General features: G+C 36.8%; 1 long non-coding RNA gene across 1 annotated transcript; it reads right to left on the reverse strand.

The window, feature by feature from the left end:
• Positions 1-4,800: 4,800 nt before the first annotated feature.
• Positions 4,801-7,095, reverse strand: LOC104085918 (uncharacterized). The gene is made up of 2 exons (XR_683983.4): positions 6,798-7,095; positions 4,801-5,130 (listed from the first exon to the last, which is right to left on the reverse strand). It is a non-coding gene; the product is annotated as an uncharacterized lncRNA (long non-coding RNA).
• Positions 7,096-17,362: the final 10,267 nt, after the last annotated feature.

Raw genomic sequence — 17,362 nt, forward strand, 5'->3', positions numbered from 1 at the left:
GATTATAGATATTCGCCGCGGCTCGTACTTTTTGGGTTGAACAATGTACCGATGTGTAAAGGAAAATTTTATCGGAAAATGGTCATTTCTGTGACCATTATGCGGTCGTAGAATCACTCTGCCGACCGCATAATTGTCGCAAAGTGGATCAGTAGAGGGGCAAGATTTGAGGAAAATCTGCGGTGCACTATGCGACCGCAAACCTGTTTTGCAGTGCATTATGCGACCGCAGAACAAGTATGCGGACCGTATAATGACCGCAGACCGGGTTAGTAACGCCAGCTTTGGAGGCCAAATTATGCGGCCGGTATGCGGACCGCATACCTGTTATGCGATCGCATATGCGACCGCATAACTGTGTCGGAGCTTCCATTCTTTCTAATTTTTGACCCGACCCAATTTCGATTTATAGCCCTTGAAGCTCATTTTTGAGCCAAAATATGATATTTTAGAGAGAGGTGAGAGCATTTTAGAGAGAGAGAGTGAAAACTTAGTCATTTATCCATCAATTCTTGTTCAAGGTTTGAAGATTTCACAAGGATCTTGCTAGGGCTTCAAAGAGGTAAGAATTTCTTTCCTCAATTTTTTAATTTCGGATTAAGAGTAAAGATGGGTGATTAATAGTATGATTCTTGGGTGTAAGAGTATTATGTATATATACCAATAAGGTTGTGGAAAGATTGTTAAGTTCAAATGGGTAAATATTGGGTTAAAAATGGCAGAAATCTTCATATACTTTAATTGAAGATTTGAGGTTCGAGTTGATGTCGGATTTTGGTGAAATTTGTATGGTTGGACTCGTGGTTAGATGGGCGTTCATATTCTGTAACTTTTGTTAGGTTTCGAGATGTGGGCCCCATGGACGATTTTGAGTTAATTTCGGAATTTTTGTTAAAATATTGATTTCGTTAATTAGATGAGTCTATTGTTGTATTTATGATATGTAATTGCTTTTGGCTAGATTTGGGCCATTTGGAGATGGATACTCGTGGAAAAGGCATTGTGACCGATTGATTGAGCTTGGTTCGAGGTAAGTGGCTTGCCTAACTTTGCGTGGGAGAAATCCCCTTAAGATTTGGAATTATTGTGCTATGTGAGCGCCGTGTACATGAGGTGACGAGTACATACACGGGCTAGTTGTGGTAAAACCCAATTTTCTTGCCGAGCAGGAACATGTTTTCCCGTTATTTTGAGTTATTCCATTTTAATGAATACTAATCTATTTTCATTCTTGATTGAGTTATTCCAATATGTGTAGCTATCATGTTTAGTCTAATACAACATGTCTACGTGTCTTAGTTGTTTATGTGAATTATGTGTAGCATGCTTAGTGAATTTTCCTGCTTCTTCCCTGACTGGTACTTAGTCTAAATTGTACGAATTTCGTGATGTAGTTGTATTTCTATCACTCGCGCTGCATATTTATTTTGGGATACAGAATGATATTCCGGGAGATTTCCCTGCACATTTACTTTGGGACTACGGAGCGGTATTCCGGGAGATTCCACTGCACATTTACTTTGGGACTGCTGAACGGTATTCCGGGAGATCCCCCTGCTCATTTACATTTGGGACTACAAGATGGTATCTCGGGAGATCCCCTATTATGTTTTTGTGTACTGAGCTGTTACGTTCTATGATTCCATTGTTGTTAAATTTCAGCTTTATTTTATTGCGGTATTACACTCTATATTTTTTTATTATATAATTACCAGTAGGGCCCTGACCTGACCTCGTCACTACTCGATCGAGGTTAGGCTTGGCACTTATTAGGTACCGATTGTGGTGTACTCATGCTACTCTCTGCACATATTTTTCGTGTGCAGATCCAGGTGCACCTTATCAGCCGCACTATCAGTAAGCCGGGACAACTTTGGAGACTTCAAGGTATATCTGCCGCGTCTGTAGATCTCGAAGTCCCCTTCTATTCTTTCTCATGTCCATTATCTTCTGTATCTTCCTTGTTAGAATTCTGATGTATAGAGACACTAGATTTTTCCTTCTGTAGGTTGTGATTCATGATGTTCCGGGTTTTGGGATTGGCTGTGTATTTTTGAACAGTTGGGTGTTAAAATTTTGTTTTTATTTTCTTATTCTGCGAATGTTAGGCTTACCTAGTCGTAGAAACTAGGTATCATCATGACGTTATATGGAGGGGAAAATATGTTTTTTAAAATTGTTTTTACGAAACCGACCAACTTTGGTCGGTTTTCTTTGGCGCAAAAATGCGGGAAACTATTTTAGAGTCCCGCAAAATTTATTTTTCAAAAAGCCGACCAAATTTGGTCGATATTTCAATTAAAATAAATTTGGTCGGTTTTTCAATTAAAATAAATAAAAATTAATATTAAAAAACCGACCAAAATTGGTCGATTAATTCGGCCGGTCATTTTAAAAAACCGACCAACTTTGGTCGGTTATTTTCGTGCGAAAATATAATTAAAAAGTATAAATCAAATAAAAGACAGTCTTAAAACAAAATGCACCAATGACCTGGTAGAATAGTATCCTGCCACAGTATATAACCCGGTTCGATTCCCAGATGGTGAATCTTTTAATTACATATTTAAAAAACCGATTAACTTTGATTGGTTTTTTTTTGCAATATTTTTTTTTTGTTGAATTTAATTGACCGACCAAAGTTGGTCGGTAATTACCGACTAACTTTGGTCGGTATGCCTTTCCGATCGTCAAAATACCGTCCACACATAAATGGTCGCGTTTTAGTCGGTAATTGGCCATAACCGACCAAATTTGGTCGATTTTTTTGGTCGGTGTTTAGCGAATTTCTAGTAGTGAAAATAAGTGACAACTCAATAGGAACAACCGTATTCACACCAGGTTTATCCAAGAATTTCTACGAGGTACCAAACCTCAAAATCACAAATCACAGGTCCCGATTCGTGAACCCTAATCACTTGGCATCTTATGCCACATTACAAGTCATAACAGCACTGCCCAACGAATGACAATATCTAATATCCGCACGGACCACTCACGTGCCAAAAATAATAATGACTCATGACTGCACAGACAATTCTCATGCCAACAGTATAACTCTCACACATAAGGCAAGTACACGGGGGTACATGTAAATGGTCAAAACATCAGGATTCATCTTCTTAGACCGATATGGGTGATTTATCTACGTGTATGCTTGTGCAAATATTTTACCAAAATTCAAGTCAGCAAGTAAGAGTAGAGACAATAAATGGCACATAAGAAACGATCACCACAAAATGTACAGTGTAATAAAGTCAGCAATGAAATTGAAACAACGAGTAGTACCACAGGATTAGCTACACAGAAGTAAGCAAATAGCGCAACACATAGAAAGACAATTAGTAGTATACTAAGGAAACAACAATCAAATCCTAGTACAAAAGAATGGGGGAAATATAAACAAGAGTCACTACCGAGGTACCGCCTCGTAGTCTCAAAGAAAATAGCGCAACACGCAGAAAGACAATTAGTAGAATACTAAGAAATTAACAATCAAAGACTAGTACAAAAGAATGGGGGAAATACCAACAAGAGTCACTACCGAGGTACCGCCTCGTAGTCTTAAATCATTTAAATGATTCACAATCTTTTCTTATATGACCGCGGGAGCCTTACATTTAGTTTTGAAAATTATTTTTCCCGAAATAGCATCCCGCGTTTTAGCCCACCTTATAACACTGCACGGCTTCTAGTAGTTTCTCTACTAACCACGCGTATCAAGCCCACCTTATCTCACCACATGCGTTTCAATACCCATACTTTATACCACCGCATGCGTATCAATAATAACAGCAACACGACAGAAACCTTGTGCAAACATCATAACAACAGCACGGTAGAAATCTCATGCAAACATCATAATAACAGTACGGAAGAAACCTCGTTCAAACATCATAATAATCATCTCAATAATAACATGTGTGCCAAAATATAATAACTCAACAAAATAACTTTCACAATTTGTGCCTATATACCACAACATTTTCGCAAAATAGTTTTAATATCACAATCACGCATAACCCTCGACTTAACAACACTGAATACAACAACAACAACAACAACAACAATACGGGAATATGACAAGTAAATCAACTCAGGAACTTCATAACACAAGGAAATGGTAGAACGAGCTCACAAAGGAAGACATAACAGGGAATAATAGTCTCAACAAGAATAACTCAACAAGGAAGAGATAATGTGTATCAAGGATTCCACAAAAGTATAATTCGACGATAAGAGAGATCACTACTAGAAATACAGACTTTTCCCACGAAAGAATCGGTGAAAAATCTGTGTGAAATTTTAATATTCCCACAACATTCCCAGAGGAGACGCTCAGTGGGAATATGGCTGGTAAAAAAATAGTTTCCCAGGATATTCGTGGATAATTCTCAGGAATTTACCCACTGAGGGCTTCACGAGACCTTGGTGGGGTCACATAGTATATTTTCCCACGAACGTCGTGGGAAAAGTAAGATGATATAGTAATTTAGTTTTCTTAAGTTTTCCACTGAATCTGTGGGATGTATTAAAAATAATTTAGATATTTTTTTATTTTACACATGGAATCATTGAGAAATATTCATAACCTAGAAATAAAAATATGAACATTCCCACGATGATCAGTGGAAAATATTAAAATTCTGGAAAAAATATGCACAAAATTCCCACGGAGTTCGTGGGAAATCTGAAAAATATTTTCATGGCCAAATTTGTTTTTAGAACTATACCACCCGTCAAATAGAAAGTATAACCAACAATACAAGACTAAATACAATTAAGCATTCAAATACCAAATTCAACATACAATCCAATTCATTTCATAAACAAATCCTAATTCAATCCATTTCATAAACAATATCCAACTAAACAGAAAGTAGAACAAGAACTCAAAAAATTCAGCATTCAATATTCAACATCCAGCTACCATCCAAGACAAACTAATAAAATAAATTAGTCCTTAGTTATCATCAGATGCTGGAGAATGGGACGTGGGAAATGCACCAGATACTAAGAGAGAGTTTATCTGAGATTGAGACTTTTAACATCACTAGTGATAAGTATTCCATAGTTATCATCAATCAACTGATTTTGAATGAACTCCCCCAAGATTCATTTGAAAGTATCCTGTAAAAAAAATACAATTATTGTAAAAGTAAACTTTATTAAAGAAAATTTATGCAAGTATCTTTATTTCTCAAACTTTAAAGTGAAACACACGGAAAGATAAAAAGCTAAGCAGTCTGGCTGGACTTAATTATTTTAATACTATGTTTCAAAAATATCCAATGTATGAAACTTACTCGCATATAGACAATGTATCAGTACTTCTAATAGGAAAAAATTACTACACCTTCTTTTATGTAAAAATCAATACTCATAAGCCCTCTAATAGGCACCACTGGCATTTGCTCTCAATTAGATTCTATCACCTTCAACTTCTAAAGAACCAAACACCTATAAACAAAGAAAATTAAATGGAAATGTTAAGCTAAGACTGTAGCACCTCCTTAGGGAGGTTGCCACTTATTAAAAAATAGCTAATCTAACCTACTAGCAATTATTATTTGAAAGTAATTTAAACACATTATTATCATAATCTATTAGCGGAAATAGACCCATGTGAACGAGGTTCAAAATACGACATTTCAACATAGTAAAATCTCATAAAATTCTTAAAAGTACGAGAATATTACTTTTAAAAATAGTGAGCAAAACCTATTGAATTAAATCAATACCTTAAGTTGTATCAAATAATTATCCGTAATTCAAGAAAAAAGAAACAAGCTCATTTATAATGTTTTCCTCAATAACTAATACATTTGTTTGCAAATTATATTTATCATTCAGTACCCTCAATTCAAGATAGAACTCGTAGCCAATAGGGTACACATTTTAGTGCCTTGCCTACATTGAAGCATATCTTAAGCGAGGTAAAGCTCCCTTCCGGAGCTGTTCTGAGCTTCGGATCTTGAGCGTGCCTTAAATGAGCCCTTGACAATATTGATAACTAGTAGAGGAATATTTTTTAATACTACAACATTCAAGACTCATTCTAAGCATAAAATTTAACTCTTAATCTCAAATACAAACAAGTTAAGTCTCCCAAGTTTAATGCAAGTACCAAATTAAATATATCACAAGATTTGGGCAAAGACTATGCCAATATAGTTGAATCATTCACAAATCAAGTTACCAATTCTAATATCTCTTTAACTCAACTACAAAACTTAACCCTCAGTGGTAGACAAATAATTAAAATATCCGAAAATATTTCTAAATTAGTCATAGCAAGTAGGGTACTAAAGTAGGAACAACCAATATAATAACTTAACGTAAAGAAAACTTTTACCAAGACTCAAGCTATTCAATTAACTCCAACAAAATAAAGCTAATGAATAATTCAAGTTTCTAAAGCTCAATCAAATATTAAGGAAATATAAATTCTCAAAGCAAGTCAAGCCATTATATGTCAATGGGTCTAAATGGGTCTCTACAATTCACAATTCTTAAAGAGAAAATTTGGGTAGCAGCTCTGCCCTATATTACAGCAGATATTTGAGGCAGTAAACTATAGAACTGGACATCTTGGTCTGTATAATAATTGTAGATATATCTCTTATCTTTTTACAGCCTTTTGAATCACCCCATTCCGATTTTTAGAGAAAAAGTTATGCCCAAAATAGTAACTGCTGTCCAATTAAAAAACGGGATTAAATTTTTGATTTTAAATGACTAAAATTTACCATGCAAAAGATATGCTAATTCACATATAGATAGAGTAAGAAACTTACTGCAAGTTTGAGAGAGTTTCTCCACAAAATTCAAAGCCTAGAGTTTCCAAAATAAGCTCAATCCATCTTGATTCTTAAAGGTAAAATCCAAATCTTCCTTCAATAGGTAAGTAAATAAGTTTTAATATTTTAAAACTTGAATTTTAATGATGGAAAAAGAATTGCATGTATATGTGTTGAGCTCTTCAATGGTGTTTGATAGATGAAGAAGGAGGACAAGACTTAAAATCCTTGGGGGGATGTAGAGATTTTTCTTTGGGGGCTGCCGAACGAATCCCCCAAAGAAAAATCCTTGAATGAGTAAAGAATAGTCATTACTCTCTTAAAATATATATACTAGACCCATAAGGTTCTTTTTTCTTTCTTTCTATTTGTCTTATCGGCCCTTAGAAAATCTCTACATCTCTTTAAAGGTCTGTCACTAGTATAAATTATTTTTTTATAAGTTAACTAAGCAATACATTCTAAAGAATCTAATGAACTAAATACAAATACATATTTGAATTAAATAAAAAAAATTAATTCTATTAACAAAATAACTTTTAAATAACATGGAAACTTAAATTTAAAGAAAGGGTGAAAATATTTTAAACAACATATTCATGATTAAAAAAAAAGTCAATTAATATATATAGTATTTTATAAAAATTAGGGCGTTACAAAGACAAGAACTGAAGTGATAAAATCATTCTCAAATAGACACATTCAAGCCCCTAATGAAATAAGGCATGAACCCATTAATTTCTTCTCTTTAATTTTGCAAAATATTAGTAACTACTCTTTTTTTTTTTTCTTTTTTTTTTAATTCAATTAAAACCTATATTTCACCCTCATTCATGTACTTTTAAGAGAATCTAAAAAATATTTCAAAAAGATATTCCAATATAAACTTAGACATTACTTTAGTAACTATGTCATAAAAAATGTGGTATAATTCAAGGAAACTCTAGCTTTAGATGGTGTTTGTCTGCGGTCCTAGCAGGATTATGCTTGTATTATTAAATTTAAAACTACTTTTAAATAAATACTACATTATTTTACAGTTCTCAAGGAAAAAAATATTTCTCATTTTGACATGGGTAACTTAAAAATCTTTCTAATTTCTCCATATTTGTGAAGAAAGCCTGTAAATATATAGCACCAATCCATATGTAAAAAAAAATAGATCTGAAAAATAGACCAAACTAATAAAGAATAAACCAACTCAATATTGTCTTTTAACAAATTCATTATTTCTAAGACAAAACAAATAAAGACTTAGGTTTAATTAGACCATACATGAACAAGAGAACAACAATAATTTTTTCAAACTTAGGGTTTGAAATAGCAGAAAATCCCTAAGTTTCAAAAAATCAAAATCGAAAAAGGAGTGGGAGAGAGAGAGAGAGAGACTTACCTGAAAATTGAGTGAGGTGAAGAATTTGTCGTTGGATTGGAGAGATAGAGAGAGAAAATATGAAATAGACTAAGAGAAAATCAAAAGTTATGCGAAAATCAAAAGGTTATGTGAATATTAATAAAACTTTCCCACTACTTCCGTGGAAAAACTTTTTCATAAAGTACAAAATTCAAAATTCAAAAATTTTCGTTCACACAGAATCTGTGGGAATATTTGAAAATATTTTTTTTATTCACTTTTTTCCCTGTGAATTTTTTTAGTTTTATATAATTATTATTTTTTTGACTTTTTCCACCGAATCAGAGGGAACTAAATTACGCGCATTTTTGCGCAAAAACGTTCCCACGGATAGTCAATGGAAAACATTATTGTTTATTCGTGGAAAATAAATTTTACTTTTCCCATTAAATTTCGGTGGGAATTGCCACTAACAATTTGTCCGTGAAAAATTTCTGTGGGAAAATATTATGTTTCTAGTAGTGGATAATATGAATCAATGATTCCAACTAAGGATAAGTCAACAATGAAAAGGGATAACAAAATTTCATTCAAGGTTGAGCAATTACGGAAGAGATTCAACAAGTTCAATTAAGGATAAGTAATTACGGAAAAGTTAATAATTACTTCAATTAAGGATAGACAATTACGAAAAAGATAGCATGGCAATAAAAAAGGCAGCAACTTCAGTTAAGGCACATAAGAGTTTAATCGGCAACAAGGGTAGAACATGAAGCAACTAATTCCAAATAAGACACGTAAGAGAGAATTTAGTAAATGGGGGAATTTAGCATGATAAAACAACTTCATATCTAATGAATTTAAGAACATAAGAGCCCTAAACGGTCAAATATTTACAAATAAACCCGACCACGTACTCGTCACCTCATGTACACGGCCTTTACATGACACAATTAGCACAAACGACTCAAATCCTAAGGGGTAATCCCCCCTCCCCCCCCCCACAAAGTTAGGTTAGACCGATACACTAAAATGACCTTCTCAAGTGAAACAACCTCCGGACGGCTCAAATCTAGCCAAAATAACTTCAAATTATAATTAAAACTCATAGAAAATAATTCTGGATAATAAAGCTTCAATCTTTAACAAAAATTAAAAAGTGAACCCCCGGACCCACACCTCGAAACCCGATAAAATAAACAAAACCCGAACACCCATTCCGATACGAGTTCAACCATACCAAAATTACCAATTTCCGACATCAATTCGTCCTTCAAATCATCATTTTACATTTGAAAGTTTTTCTAAAAATCCTCATTTTCCCCAACTCAAACCACTAATTAAATGATAAAAATAAAGATGGAATCATGAAATACGATAAATTTCGGACAAAGAACACTTACCCAATTGAACACGTGAAGAACCTCTCAAATATCGCCTAAATCTGAAGTTTATAACTCAAAATATGAAGAAAATGGCCAAACCCTCGAATTATATGATTCTGCCCAGGTATAATCGCACCTGCGACATGATTAGACACTTTTGCGGCATGGCTCTTGCGATAAAAGAACTGCGCCTGTGCAACCCACTGACCAGCGGCCCTCTCGCACATGCAAACATTCTTCCGCGCATGCCCAAATCGCTTATGCGCTCCAGCTCGCTTCTGTGTCCAATATTTTGATTCTAAGGAGCCGTAGATGCGCACCAATTTTCGCATCTGCGAAGACTGCCAAGCCCAGCCTTTCTCAATTTTACGCCTTCATCTTCGCACCTGTGACTATCGCACATGCGCCCAGTGGTCTGCAGGTGTGATCACACCAGAACTCAGCCCAAACTAGCCTCACCCAAAAATGCTCCAATTGATCGAAGCTCGTCCGAAACTCACTTGAGTCCCTCGGGACCCCGTCCGAAAATACCAACAATTCTTATAACATAACATAGACCTACTCGAGTCCTCAATTCACACCGAACAATGTTGAAACTATGAATCGCACCATGAATCGAACTTATAAATTTCCAAATCTTCCAGCTTACAAACCTCGTGCTGAAACATAACAAATCAACACAGAATGGCGTCAAATTTTGCATATAAGTACCAATTGACATAATGGATCTAATACAACTCTCGAAATTACGTTCCGACCCCGATATCACCAAAGTCAACTCTAGGTCAAACATCTCAACATTCCAAAACTTCAACTTTCCAATCTTCGCCGAAATGCTTCAATTTACTCTACAGACCTCCAAATCCAAATCCGGATGCACGCCTTAGTCCAAAATTGCCATACGAAGCTATTGGATTTATCAAAACACCATTCAGAGTTGTCTACACAAAATTCAAAACTCCGGTCAACTCTTACCGCTTAAGCTTCTAAAACAAGAATCCTTCTTCTAAAGTGACCCCGAATTATCTGAAAACAGAACTCGACCACACACGCAAGTCATAACACATAATATGAAGCTGATCGAGACCTTAAGCCGCCGAGCGGGATGGTAGTTTTCAAAACGAACGGTCGGGTCGTTACATTCTCCCTCTCTTAAACAAACGTTCGTCCTCAAACATGTCAAGAACCATTCTGAAGTCATCAAATCACTAAAATTTATTCCTTCCACCATTACTAATTAGCCTAAGAACCAACTTTCTCACCATCAGATCATTTCCAAAAGACCCGATTCCTATATCAACACACAATATCAGCCTCAACCAGTTGTAATACCTTATGCCTATACCCACAAGATACAAACACATGACGTAACACACTACACATATGTCCATAACAACATTTCTGATCACAATAGTTGTCCATAATCAAACCCAGCTCCGACAATTAGCCTCATATCAGCTAGGACCCCGTTCCAAACCTCCACAACACCGACAACGAGGCAAGAAACATGAAGATTTCTTGACTATTCACTCAAATCAACAAGTCAAATCTAACGCCACCTGGGCACACACCTCACAAGCTAAAAGCCAATAAGCACATCACGAATATGACTGAATATACAAGGAAATACAGGAATGAACTATCAAACAAGCCCGACAGGCACCACTCCCTATCAGTACCATACTACGAATCAATTTTACAAGGGAGAGTCAAAACACATGAACTAATCACATGGATCTTATCCTGCTTTAACTTCCACCATGGCACGTAGCCCGGTTCAATATATCAACCATATGAAAATGCGAGGACTCCATCCTCAACTCGAAATCACAAGTAGTATACACGTCATACCAACTGAAACCTTACACTAATTCAATTTTCGCTAACAAAGTCACAACACATACTGAACTCCCACACCGGTAGAGCATCTAAACCATGAATCGCAACCAACTGTCTTGATATCACATCCAAACTACCGAAATGAGTAACAAAAAGCCACTTATAGTCTCATAGCTCTCAATAATGAATAAAAACTAAATGATAGACACTGACTACCACTATAAAATCTCCCAACAGGGGTAAACACATAAGCAGAGTACCAAATCACTAAACTCACCCGTATGTGAAGTAACATAGGAGGACTCTCCCTGATAAGTAGAACCGAAACAAAATACGAATGATGATCCTCTATAAGTAACCGAAACCATACCTGTACAACATCATCTGGTGCAATGACCTCATCCGTATCATAGACAGCACATCAACGGGTCAGACCTCCCCCTCTTGGGCGCCCTCTACTCACCCGACCTGTACTCCAAGCTGGCAGTGCAGGAATATCACCAACTAGAGCAGAACTCATAGTCTGAATACCCCGCTGTGACACATCTATCCGGAGTCTAGGACAACCTCTTACCATGTGGTTGGTATCTCTACACTCAAAGCAACCTCTCTACTGACGTGTCAGTGGGAGTTGTCTGGCAGGGTACCCTGAGACCCATGGGTACCTGGAACACTGCATGAAGTCGGAAGTGCAAAATGAACTGGCTGACCCACAAAACCTCTAACATGTCGTACCTTGCCTCTAAAATAGGGACCAGTAGGTCCTCGCTTCTTACGAGGCTTTTTAGCCTTCCTTCCTTCTCTTTTCTGACCCTGCATGCGCTCTAATCTTCGGGTGATCTCTACTACCTGTTGAAATGGAACATCCGACTCTAACTCTCGAGCCATGCTGAACCAGATATCATGACTGAGCCCCTTGATGAGCCTGCAGAACCGCTCTCTGACTGTAGAAACCAAAGTAGGTGCATGTCTAGACAAATCACTGAATCAAACGGCATACTCCGACACCGATATATTTCCCTAGCACAGCTGTTCAAACTCCGCACACCACGTTTCCCGAAGGGTTTGGGGAACAAACTCTCTCAAGATCACCTCTAAAAGCGAAGTCCATGAAAGTGAAGCTGCATCGGCCGGACTACCTAACTCATACACTTGCCACCACTGGTATGCTGCTCCTTTAAGCTGGAACATAGTAAAAGCAACCCCACTCATCTCCACAATACCCATAGTGAGGAGAATAAGGTAGCACTCCCCTAGGAACCTATGCGCATCCTCTGAAGCCCAACCACCGAAAGTAGGAGGGTAATAGTTTTTGAACCTCACAAGTCTAAGCTATTCTTCCTCAGATGTTGTTGCCCTAACCACGGGCTGAATTAGGGTAATAGGCTGTGTCGACATGACACCTGGAACTTGACCGACGTGGACTCGCTGCTCTTGAGTACGGGCAGCGGGAGTCTGGGCTGCTCCCCTAGTCTGTGAAGTAACTGGTGTAACCGGAATCAACCCTGCCTTAGCCAATGTAACAAATATGCCCAGGAATTGTTCTAAAGTCTCCGGAAGTCCTGGGATAACATCAGGCGCTTCCGGTGCCTGTCCCCAACCGGAGCTACTGGAGGCTCTTCAACTGTCGCTCTAGCTATGGTACGTGCTTCTCCTCGACCTCTGCCTCTGCGCCAGCCCATAGCAATACTGGCTTTGGGGGCAGCGTCATCGGTAACTGCAGCTCGTGTCCTCACTATTTGTAAGAGAATAGAATGACAAATCTTTAAACTTCGAGGTCAACAAACTCTCACGATAGGAATGAAAAAAGTAAAACTGTCCTAATAATTTTGTAGCCTCCTGAATATAAGTACAGACGTCTCTGTACCGATACGTAAGACTCTACTAATCTCGCTTATGACTCGTAGCACCTATGAACCTAGAGATCTGATACCAACTTGTCACGACCCAAATTTCCCTTCGTATATTGACGACACCTAGTCTCTAAGACTAGGTAAGCCTAACACTTACTTAATTAAAGACATAATTTTATGTCACGACCTAAATCGTAGTGCCACGGCGGGCACACAGTGCCTTACTCAACCGAGTACTAACATAACGTATCTTTCTTATCACACCATCATGGGTAAAGGGTCGTCATGAGATAACCGGTATAAAACATAAGGGAATACTAGACATAGGACGACACAACATGATATAAAAACTTATACATGTGATATATGGGCCTATAAGGCCGACATGATCATTTGTAGACTCAAAGCATAGGCCGAAAAGTCCATACAAGTATCCATATACATGACATTTGTCTATAAGCCTTTAAGAATACATAAATGTCATAAAGGTCGGGACAGGGCCTTGCCATACCAATCAATACATGTCCAAATTATACTAACCAAATAGGCAACTCCGGATTAAATGGAGTGCACCAACACCTTCCGCTGAGCTGATAGCTTACTAGGAGGACTCTCAACCTGTCTATCGGGACTAGCGGGCATGAAACACAGCATCCCCAAGCAAAAAGGATGTCAGTACAAATAAAGTACCGAGTATGTAAGGCATGAAAGCAGTATATAAAAGACATGAAAGAAACATGGAGTAAAGAACTCAACCTGTAAGTTTGAATAGCTCTGTGAATCATGAAACATTTATAATGTCATGCATATGTATATAAATGTCACATCATGCATAGCTCTATGCATACATAACATCATCAAGCCTCTAAGGGCATCCCATCATATCATCTCGGCCTCTGTGGGCGAAATCATCAACATATATCACCTGACCAGGTGGTGGTGCATATATAACACCATAACCTTTCCTGAGACCCCTACATATAATATACGCGTATATAACGCCATCTGGTCATGGGTCAATATACATGTATAAATGAATGCAATACATAAGAAGTAATTCAATAAGATCTCTCGGAATATCATAAGATCAATATACCTTCGGTTAATATTACAAAATAATCTTTATCAACTTAAATATTTTTTGAGACCCATGAATAGATGATATGATAGTAGGACATATGGGGAATCAAGAACATAGGCAACCCTAGTACTTCTAAGAATAGAATCATTTGTGAAAGTTATGTGCTTGTTCGTTTCGTTGCATCATATGAATTATGCCAAAAGAAAAGAAGGGATAGCCTTAACATACCTCAAGTCAGCAATTAAACTCAACAACAAGCTGATGACAACTAGTGAGCCAACCCTATAATAAAGAAATACATGTACAACTTAGATGGCGCTAGTATACGATATATCTCAAGCGATAACTCGATTCTAAAATAAAACGGGCAGCATTTCCCTGATTTTACTGCTCCCTCAAGCATGCTATAGGAGAGACAACAACACAATACAACCAACAACACAAAAACAACCTAACTACAATTTGGGACCTTTACTACAACAAAAAATCCAAATATACCATAACACACCCAATCAACAAGTTATCAATTAGCCTGAAATTACAACGATGAGTGATCATCCCACTACCCTACCACATGTGGCATTTATCCATACCCTTTATCCTTCCAAGCTCAATAAATTATCAGCATAAGAGGCCAACACGAGTGGGCTACAAAATAGTCCGCTAAAGGTGGAATAAATCGAACTCACGGCTTCCGATCATCGTCCTATGGGCTCTAACTATTAGGAAACGAATTTATCAACCTTCTTTGATATTTAAAAGCTTAAATACATAAAGTATGTGTCTTATTAACTATGAATTACCTTCAAAAACTCAAGTTACAAAGAAAAGGAGAGGTGGTATAATGATACTTACGTGGTAGGGATCGTTCTAATGTTATCGCTTCTTGATTTCGTACCCGGGATGTTAATCTTCTTTGAAACCCTTGTAGAGAGTTTAAGGATAGGTTTATGGGGGTTATCTGTTCGTGTTCTGTGAAAAATGAAGAGAAAGACAACTTAAAACCTATATATATAAACTTTTGAAAAGTCAAAGAGGTGCTAGCATTAGCCCTTCTTCAGACACTCATATTGTTTTATTCGGACATCGTATGAATGAACAGTTAAGAGTGTTGGAAACTATATTCCAAGACCTTCAATTCGGTATATAATATGTCCCAAAAATACTTCTTATAACACACGAAATGTATTGCTCAAAAAGCTTCATTACAAGGCAAATCCTTAGTCGGTTTTTCCGCAACATAAATCTGATTTTTCCCAAACTTTATTTTATATAACCAAACATCATATATAGTCATATTATGACTTTACACTCATTTAAATAATGATTAAAAAGTATCATATTCATTATAATTCACCTTGGGATGCACAAGGTGTAACAAAATCCAAGTATATTGGGAGAAAATCATAGCTACATTTGACCTAATTTTCAGCTCATTTATGAATGTAACTTGTTATGACCTTTGCCAACTTTTGTTCCACAACTCGCTTGACTCCGAAATGTAATACACGACTATCACACGACTAAAATAACTCATAACATAATCTCCTTATCATGTTAAGCACCCTATTCTTATCCCAAGAGTACATGTTATAATATTCCCATCTTGTCAACTTTCAACGAAACTTATTTTCTTCAGTTTGTTTAGCTTCGAAGTCTTTCAACCCTCTTGGCACTTGTTATACATGATCTTAAAGATTTTTATCCTCCAAGGTAACATGATTAACTTACTTTATGTACTTTCAAAGACGATCTCATTTCTGAGCTTACATCAATTGACTTAGGACGTACTCTCACGTACGAAAATACGGGGTGTAATATTTAACTAGAACAACTACGTAGCATGAAACTAAAATTTCAATAGTAAAACCAATGATCCTAGGTTCAATACAATACCCCAAAACCGATAGTACAAGTCATAAGCTCTACTGAGTTTGCTAGAAAATTCCTAAATATAAATGTTCGGGATATAGTGAAACAGTACTATTACAATATCAGAAGATGACTCTCAGGCCTGCGAATGCGACGACAGGTTTACCTTGAGTCTCTCCAACAATGCTAGACTAGCTAGCTAAAAATCAACAATATCCGAGGCACCTGGATCTGCAGTAGAAGCGTAGTATGAGTACACCACAATGGTACCCAGTAAGTATCAAGACTAACCTCGGTGGAGTAGTGACGAGGAACAGTCAGGACACCCACTGGACTAAACAACCTAAACAAATATAAATATAGAACTAACATGACACAGTAACAATATAAAGCTAGGCATGATGACGATAATAACACGATGTGTGTAATAGGGACTAAAAGCAACAATTAACAACGAGACACAAAAGGTAATAACACTGTGGAGTAAGTTGAATATAGATCAAATCCGGTGAAATAAATAAAAAAGAAAACAAGTGACAACTAGATTGGAACAGTCGCTTTCACACCAGGTTTATCCAAGAATTTTCACGAGGTACCAAACCTCAAAATTACAAATCACAGGTCCCAATTCGTGAACCTTAATCACTTTGCATCTTATGCTCACATTACAATTCATAACAACACTGCCAAAGGAATGACAATATCCAATATCCGCACGGACCACTCACATGCCAAAAATAATAATGACTCATGACAACACAAACAACTCACGTGCCAACAATATAACTCTCACACATAAGGCAAGTACACGTGGGTACATGTAAATGGTCAAAACATCAGGATTCATCTTCTTAGACCGATATGGGTGATTTATCTACGTGTATTCTTGTCCAAGTGTTCTACCACAATTCAAGTCAGCAAGTAAGAGTAGAGATAATGAATGGCAAATAAGAAACGATCATCACAAAAGTATAGTGTAATAAAGTCAGCAATGAAATTGAAACAACGAGTAGTACCACAAGATTAGCTACACAGAAGTAAGCAATTAGCGCAACACGTAGAAAGACAATTAATAGTATACTAAGGAAACAACAATCAAAGACAAGTACAAAAGAATGGGGGAAATGTCAACAAGAGTCACTACCGAGATACCGCCTCGTAGTCTCAAATCATAAAAT

This window comes from Nicotiana tomentosiformis, chromosome 8 (assembly GCF_000390325.3).
Source record: "Nicotiana tomentosiformis chromosome 8, ASM39032v3, whole genome shotgun sequence".
In the NCBI taxonomy this organism is placed as follows: Eukaryota; Viridiplantae; Streptophyta; class Magnoliopsida; order Solanales; family Solanaceae; genus Nicotiana; species Nicotiana tomentosiformis.